The sequence below is a fragment of the Microtus ochrogaster genome (assembly GCF_000317375.1).
Source record: "Microtus ochrogaster isolate Prairie Vole_2 chromosome 6 unlocalized genomic scaffold, MicOch1.0 chr6_random_2, whole genome shotgun sequence".
NCBI lineage: Eukaryota > Metazoa > Chordata > Mammalia > Rodentia > Cricetidae > Microtus > Microtus ochrogaster.
The window spans coordinates 5,989,881-5,999,006 of NW_004949095.1; the positions used below are offsets into that span (position 1 = coordinate 5,989,881).

General features: G+C 45.4%; 1 pseudogene; it reads right to left on the minus strand.

Annotated features, from left to right (window-relative positions):
- Window positions 1-576: 576 nt before the first annotated feature.
- Window positions 577-1,145, minus strand: LOC102001395 (annotated as a pseudogene).
- Between the last annotated feature and the right edge of the window lie 7,981 nt (window positions 1,146-9,126).

Consider the following 9,126-nt stretch of genomic DNA (forward strand, 5'->3'; position numbering starts at 1 on the left):
AGCGTGCAATTAAGCTAAATACGGTAGTGACATTCTAACTAAAATGAATACTTACAATAAAATATAGTTGCAAAATATTGGCTCGGAGTTGATAAAATCAACCTTGCAGTCTTTCAACAAAAGACTCTTTCCCCACTCGTCAGGATCGTGAAAAATATGTATCTAAGTTTTGGAGGTAACAGCATGAAGCTGAAAATAAGAATATCTTCCTTTCTGTAAAGTAGCAAAAGGAAGAGAAGGTGTAGGGGGAAACAGGGAGAGGCGATGAACTGAAGAAGAGCAGGAGTAAAGAAGGACAGCAGTTTCTCAGCAGGGCACCCTGCTGTCTCCGAGTTCCTGTGTGAAGCTGGAATCAGCGGCAGGGCATTCGCCTAGCATCTTTGAGGCTCTGAGTTCAATCCCCAACACCACGAGAAACTAAAAGTAGTTAAATAAGACACAGCACAGTTTGTCGGGGGGCGGGGGCAGAGAGTCAGAAAGAGACAGACAGAAAGTAATACACTGGGTAGCAGAATCAAGAGAGTTATTATTATTATTACTTTCAACATCCAAAGCTTTTTTTAATAACAGTAAGATCCAGGGTTAGTTTTTGTAGCCGTGGCTGGCCCTTCTGCCTCTGGCACGTTCAAACTTCCGGCCCTTGGAGCGGACATAGGGTTTGGTATGGCTGTGGGAGTTCCTGGGGCCTTGCCAAAATGCCGGTACACCTCTCGGCCCTTCCGAGGTCCAGACAGGAGCACAGTGCCACGGCCCTTGGGAGACTCCAAGGCCAGCTGGTCAAAGGTGAGGATCTTACCCCCAGCCTTGAGGATGCGACTTCTGGCCCGGCTGCTCACCCGCGGTGCACACACCTTCGGTTTGGACACATCGAGAATCCTCACGTCATCTGTGACCGTCCCCACAACCACAGCTGTCTTGTTTTCTCGGCCAGGAAGCTTCATTTTTCGGATCATCCGGGATAGAGACAGAGGTGGCTGGTTGGTGTGACTCATGAATAACCTTTTCAGCACAACCTGATTGAAGGTGGAGTTGGTTCGCCTGGCCGGAAACTTGTACAGCTTGACCAGCAGCAGCAGGTAGATGTCCTGGCTCTTGGGCTCCTTGCTCCTCTTTTGGTCCTTGTTGTGGCAGATGTCAACACCCATGATGGCGCCTCCTGCTCTGCCAGCTTATTATTATTTTGAAAACCAGGCCAGAGCTCTATCCCTGAGCTACATTGCAGCTCTCTCATGATTCTCTAATCCATGTAGCTATAACAATAAGTGAAATGGGATAAATTGTGTGGAGGTGCTTAAATGGTGCACACTTAGGTGTCCAATGTCTGTAGTCTCCCGAGCTGAATCTGCATTTGTGCAGATGGTAGAGCATTCGTGAAGGATAAGTGCTCATCCATGCCACTCTTTACAGCCTTTCATTTCTGGTTGCTTGCCTGGTACTAACTCACTAGATAAGATGGCAAATTCAACAGGGTTCGTTGGTGGCTTTGAGCACCAATGTCAGGCCTCATGTGAACACCAGAAACTTCCTATTAGTTTGCACCCCTGCAACTAACTAACTCTTTTCTCCTCAAGCCTCAGAGAGAGTTTGGTGTTGGGGTAGAGACTTTTATAGGTCAGGAGCCACTCATAAAAGACCAAGATGGGCCTAAATTCATGCCACACCTTGTGTGAAATGCTCACATATTTTAAAAGCAAACCAGGTAATTTGAAAGGCAAAAAGCAGCAACTTTGATCCATAATGTTTTTACATTCTGCCTTGCACATACCTGTCAATCATTAGGCATAAGACCATGCACACAGACGCAGAAAGTTCCCCGGGGCAGATGATGAATGTCACAGCTGCTCTTCCCAGTAAATAAACGCACAGAGTTCTTGTGAGCTCTTACTCTGCTTTGTTTTGGAAATGGGGTCCCTAAATGTAGCCCAGGGTGGCTCCAACTTTTAATTATTCCCGCAGCCTCCTGAGTTCTGGAATGGCAGGTGTGCAATGGCGCTGGCTGTCATTCTTGTCTGTTTGTTTGTTTGTTTGTTTATGCTGTCATTAGCAGACTTGGACTCTCCTGCTGAGGCAGGAGGACTGCCTGAGAACAGGGTGCGCACCAAATGCTCTTCTCTGCAAGGAGGCCGTTTCTAGTTTCCCGGCACCAAGCACTCCAGTACAGAAAGATGGTCAGCCAGGAGTACAGCCTGAAGCAACAGCTAGGGCTCCACCTTCCTTTGTGGGAAAGCAAAATGATCACATGGGAACTTTAGGGTCTGAGGCTCCGTTCTTTAAATCTCTGAAAGCAGCAACAGGGACAGCCCCGTGGAGTGTGACATGGCAGGACAGTTTAAGACAAGGGGCTACTCATCCTTCTAACTCTTCAGCCTCATCAAGAAACACTGCAAACCCAAACAAAACTTGAATCAAGGAACTTTGAAACTGGTTGATTTTCCATTGGTCCTCAGATGAAGGTCAGAGGTTATATCACATAATCTAGGACCAGTTAACTGGCTGGTTTTGTTTGTTTGTTTGTTTTGTTTGAGACAGTTCTCTCTATTATGTAGCTCTGGCATTCTGGAACTTGCTGTATAGACCAGGCTGGCTTTGAACTCACAGAGATCCTCCCGCTTCTGCCTCCCAAGCACTGGGATTAAAGGCATGGGCCACCATCCCTGACTATTGATTGTATTTTTAACTTTATGTATATGGAAAAATACATTTCCTGTTTAATCATGCTAAGCAAACAAGCCAGTGGCAGTCATCACATTAGCGGCATATATGACCAAGCTTATTTAGTTGCTCACACAGCAGATCCGAGTTGGGAGAAGGCTGTGGAACAGGAACCAGTGTCTATGGAACAGAAGAAAGCTGCCTGACCTTATAGAACTTTCTTCATTTAGCAGCGAGGGAGAAAGATAATCAACAGCAGACATAAGAAATAAGTAGATTATGCAAATGTTATCAGGTGATAAAAGCTGTAGTTAGTACCTGGGTTCAGTTTGCCAAATATCTGCGGACCTCTGTATCTTCAGATAGCCAAAGACCTTTGCCATCTCTTACCCATTCCTAACTAAGCCCAGCCCCTAAAGAAAATACAGTAAAAATGTAGACAGCGCTCTAGTTACTAAGTACCCAACAAACTGAAGGCAGCGGGCTTGCCAGTAGCAGAGTGTAAAGGTCTCAGGCACTTAAATGGCAAGCTTTCCCTGAACATGTTTCACTTTCAGAACAGCACCAAGACCCTGAATTTAAACAGAAAGGCACGCCCTGTTCGTGAACGATGTGCTGCCGTTTAAAAGAGAAGGGCTCGGTAGAACTATGCATATGTGTAATGTTAAGTTTGATTTTTAAAAAGACCAGTAAAGCCGGCGGTGGTGGTGCACATTTTTAATCCCAGCACTTGGGAGGTAGAGTCAGGCAGATCTCTGTGAGGCCAGCCTGGTCTTCAGAGTGAGATCCAGGACAGCCAGGGCTACACAGAGAAACCCTGCCTTAAAAAACAAACAAAAATGTAATAAAAAAATAAAAGAGATAGTTGCATTTTGAATATTCTTTCTCCTCAAATATTTAAAGTAACCAAGGAAGGGAAGAGTGAGGAGTGGAACGGGTTTTTAGACTGTGTGAAGACAGCGGGCGAGGACTCCAAAGTACTTTCTCCTGTCCAGTGCTGAGCTTCTGAAGTTCCCAAGGAGTGTGTGTGTATGTGTGTGTGTGTGTGTGTGCTCATGTGGACGTCAGCCACTACCATCTTCCTAGAGTTTAGACAGTGGGGCCAGGTGGAGTCGAAGGAACTGTAAGTGCATTTCATGGCTGGTCCAGTCTAGCTTAAAAGACGTGGCAGCAGTAGGTGTGGTTTAGGGAGTTAATATAGAGGCTGTGATGTCAAGAAAAAAAGTAAATCACCAAATCTTACCTAGGCATTAGGATCTCTACTTGATTTAACTGAGAGATCTGGGGGTGAGAGAAAAAACTATGTATGAAATTTTAAGAGAACTGGAAACAAATTTTGATGTAGTCTTAGAGTAAACAGAGGTTGAGCATCAGAAAACTAATTTGCTCCTTCCCTCCCTCCATTCCTTATTGCACTCCTTTCCTTATTCATTCTCTCTTTGGATGAAATTAGTTATGTGCAAGGCAGCATGAGGGATGCTATGGGGACCATGAATTCTCTAAGATGTGGCCCCCAGCACGAGAAGCTTTAGGCTTATCCACTGCCACCCATTGGCTGCAGCTGCTCTAAGCCAGCTATGAATGTGGCCCAAAACATCTGTAGACGCCAATGTCACGTTGCAACATCAATGCTTTGGATGCGTTCAGCTGCTTCTTCAGTGGCCATCGTCACCACCTGTTTGGGATATCTTTCTCTGTCAAGACTCCATTCAGAAGTTGGGTGTGATGCAAATTGGGGCTTCTGTGGGACTCTCAGGAACTGGGCTCTGGGCATGGCTGGATTCTGGGCATAGGCGTCTGCTCCCGTTGGCTAGCAAGCAGGATCTTAGTGGTCAGTGGGCTCACTGGGGAGCTGCTAATGCGGTTGGTGGGTAGGGGCAGTGGGTGATGTTGGTGGGTAGATCTGAAGCCTGCTGTACTTCTTCAGTAGTTCAGTGGCAGTTGCCAGTTCTCTGCACTGGGCACTAGGGTCCAGGGAGAACCGAGCACCATTTACTAGCCAGGTTGCCCAGGATCCTGACACTGGGAATTGGAAAAACACGCACATGTTTGGACACTGAGGCCAGAAGCTCAGGAAGATAAGATGGGCCACTCAGAAGCCCAGCACCAAGGATCACAGGCAAGTGGTGTTGGATCCTGTGTGACTGCAGGCAACTCCTGCTCAGCCTTCAAGCCACACTGCTGCTTTGTTCTCCTTGTCTTTGTTCCGGTACCAGCTCAGCTCACACTGCTGAAAGTGAGGAAGAAAAGAGCACTTTAGAGAAGGCTTCTTTGTATCACATCCACAGGGAGAAGAGTGGCTCCAGCTGATTCCCTGGGTGAGCCTAAGTAGCTTGGGGAGGTGCTTGGACCAATCACAGCCATCCATTTTGGGTCAATTAGTGGCCCTAGCTCCAGCCAATTATGGCCTTGTCTCTTATCATCAATCACAGTCATTAAGGATGGGGGTTTTTCACCCAAGCCTAGCCTGTTCCCTATCACCAACCACAGAAGCCCCTCCACCAAGAAAAGCGCTCCCTGTCTTGCCAAGGTGTGAATAGTTTCTTGAAGCTTATGATTGTGAAAAGTCTATACAAACTGCTTTAAACAGCTCTGGCTGGGCTTGTGCCTTCGGGAACTGGGGGTGCAGTTATCTCAAACTCTTGGTGCAGTTATCTCAAAGTCTGTCACCACGGTAGGTAGGGCGGTAAGAGTAGTCTGGCTAGCTCTTAGAGAAATAGGCTTTTTGCTCAAGGCAGCTCAGGCAACAGGAAAGAGTTCAATAGTTGCTAACTAGGGAGTTAGATTGCCCTGTCCCCAGTGTTTTTGCTTCTTTACGGGAAAATGAACCTTAGAAGGCATTCATGTAATATAAACTTGAAGCACTTACCATTAACACTAACAGTGATGCTAACCAGTTTTTAAAAATGCGCTAACAAAGTTTAATATCTGCCCAGTTCCTGGGGAGAGGTGGATCTGCCTAATCTTCTTGTAATCCCAGCATTGGGGCGGGGGTGGAGCTGAAGCAGGAGGATTGTGGAGGATTTAGAGTTCAATATTAGCAGTGTCTACAGCATAGCCTGTCTCAACAACAAAACATCATGATGATGATGGTAAAATTAAGCCAGGTTTGTTGTCAATAACTGCCATGTGGGGTAGCGTATATTACTCAGGGGTCTTTGGAGGAACAGAACTTGGATTTATTAGAGTGGTTTATAGACGGTGGTCCAGCTAATCTTAACAATGGCTGTCTACCAATGGAAGATACAAGAATCCAGGTGTGATTCAGTCTATAAGTCTTCGTGTCTCAGACGGTCTTCAGAGAAGAAGTAGGCTCTAATGCCTATGAATGTATGGACTTTGCAAAGAGACCAAGCTTCCTTCTTCCATGTCCTTTGTATAGGCTGCCAGCAGAAGGTGTAGCCCAGATTAAAGATGAATCTTTCCCTCTCAAAGAGCTGGATTAGAAGTGGTTCCTCCCATTTCAAATGATATCGTTGAGAAAAAAAGCCTCACAGGTGTGCCGAGCCTAAGATGTAGGTTTAGTTTGGGGTTTTAGTTCCGAATGTAGCCAAATTGACAACCAAGAATAGCCATGAAAGGAAGTACCCAGGTGCTTGTAGGGACTGTTTACTCTGTGGCTCTAATAATACAATGACTGTGTTAAATTTTTCTTGTAAATACTGTTTCCAAGAGCTGTTTGAACTGGGGGACTTTGCTACTTCCTGTTGTTTTCTCCACCATCCCTTTCTCTGGCTATTTCCCACAATGTGGGGATAAAGGAATATTGCTATCTGCTGAGGGGAACATCCAGGAATTCTCCTACCAATAGTTTTTTTTTTTTTTTTTTAGAGACAATGGGATTATGTTTATTTTAAACCTATTTTGTTGTTCTGATTGTCCATCTGTATTGACTTTTAGACTTTAGGGAGATAGGCTGGATTCATGTTTTGCTTACTTTGGATGTAAACATGCCTGGATACATGGGGCCTGACCTAGAGTGTGTCCAGTGGTCCCCCTGACTCTATCTTCCACCTGCGGGGGTCACACACTTCAGACCTCACTTACTTCAAGCAAAGTCTGGGGACCTAGGCCCCACTTCACAAAGGAGGACCTGTCGTCACCACAGGAGTCTTACCTTGGCTTTTCTTTACTCCAGGCATGGAGATGAACAAAGATGATACTGCGCTATGTGCAGGAGGAAGAGATGTGTTCTGTGGTGACTCCAGTATGCTTTCGACTCCTGGACTTTTGTTTTCTTGGCTACAACTTGAAGCAAGTGAGTCTAGCAAGTGTGATCTCAGCCACTGGGAGGTGGAGGCAGCAGGACTGAAGTTTGAAGTCAGCCTGGGTTAAAAAAATAAGACACTGTCTCAAAACAAAACAAAACAAAACCCAAGCGAAAACACCCACAACTGAAGTAAAACTAGACAAGGGATAACAGTACAAAGCCCTAACTGTACTGTGTATGCATACATATTTGTGGCTAGGCAGAGCTCTTATTGTGGAGGTTCAGGGCCTCCAAAACAGGAGCTCTGAGAGTCACGATCTTCCTTATCTGAAAGACACAGACCTCAAAGGACAAATGTCTCCTGAGTTTACTTCCTCCATGTGTGGCATGGTGTGATGTCTCCTTCAGATGTGAGGATTCACTGAGTGACGATATGCAAGGCACATGGCAGAGGGCTGGGTACCCAGTGATGTGACATCCCCTACATGGAATTCTCCATCTAAGTGCAGGAGGAGATGGGGGTGGGGAGAGGCACCCTGAAGCTCAAGCTGATTGTCCCTGCTACCCGTGGTGACGCTGTGGTGTGTGACCTGGGGAGGCACAGTGGGAGGACGGTTCCACCAGGCACAACAAATGACCCAGTTACAAGCTTGGGGCTGGGGTGATGCTGAAACCTCTAAGCCGTGGCTTTGGCACATCTAATGAGATGCTGCTTTCATCCTGGAGGGGAGGGAGTCAGGCAACTGTAATAGGCTTCGCCATCCAATTAGTCACTTGATCTTAATAGAGAAAAAATGAGCAGATCCTCTGGGTTTTGCTGTGCTTATCTAGGTCATTTCCAGCTTTTTCACACAGTCAATCCATTCTGCACCACTGACACAAGTCCACAACATCTGCAGGAAATAGGATTTCTCAAAAGGTCACGTGTGTTTCTTCAGAGCAAAGCTGCCAAGTATAACTTCAAACCAACAAAAATCTCACTTCCTAAAGCAGGGGTGTCTTTTGAGGCAGCCTACGAAAAACCATGTCGGTGATTCATTTGGGATTATTTTTTGATGATTAAAAACCCAACATTCTCTCCAAAATATTTCCAATGTGTTTTTGGGCAGTAACCCATTTTCCTGTGTTCAGAGGGGGAAACAAACAAACAAACAAACAAACAACAACAAAAACCCCAATGCTTGCTGGATCTTGCAGCAATAAACAATCCTCCCTGACAACTAAGTCCAGGTTGGACCCTACACCAGTCTAGACCCTTTGTCAGATTCTATAGTGCCCTCACCTTTCTGAATGTATTTAAAGGGCAATGGGGTCTTTACTTAGGGTTTCTACTAAGGCCATGGAGGAAGGCTAACTGAAGAGTCCTTTATTTATTTATTTTTTATAAGACTTTGAGCGGGGCGATGGTGGCGCACGCCTTTAATCCCAGCACTCGGGAGGCAGAGGCAGGCGGATCTCTGTGAGTTCGAGACCAGCCTGGTCTACAGAGCTAGTTCCAGGACAGGCTCCAAAGCCACAGAGAAACCCTGTCTCGAAAAACCAAAAAAAAAAAAAAAAAAAAAAAAAGACTTTGACCAAACCTTTGAATCTTTGGCTGGTGGCAGAGCACTCCTTTATCCCCTTTATCCCCAGCTTCCTATCACCATGGATAGGCACACATCATTAGCATCTTGACACCTACTGGAAAAAGTCACCCTACCTCCGCAACCCCACAAAGAACTCTCTGTGACAGTCAGCATTTGATTAGATGTCCTCTTTTCTAGCTGTTCCTTCTTCGTCTGTCATTTGCTGTCTGCCAGATCAGTTGTTTTTAATCTACTGTCACATAGATCTTGTGATCTTGTTTATGCTTTTCTTATGTAATTTCCCCGCCGGCTAAGTCCTTTCTTCCTTTCTCACCTATCCAATCATTTAGAGACAAAGAGATTTTTAAAAAACATACTAACACTAATTATTCTTCCAGTTCACTTACTCATCCTTCATTCATTCTTGCAACCAGTTATCTTTTGAAGAACCCTGTATAAGTTGCTCACTATTCTAGAACTTGGGATACTGTGTTGAGTAAAGTACTCTAGACTCTTGAAGATTTTTATGGCAGTGTGGAAGACAGACAGTATACCAACAGGTAGCATAGCTTCAGGTTGACAAATGAGCTGCAAGGAAAATATTTTTAAGTAACAACAAATGCGCCAATTGATTAGTTTTTTTAAAACAATCTTATACAATAAAGGATTGTCTGGAGGCATTACCATCCCTGACTTCAA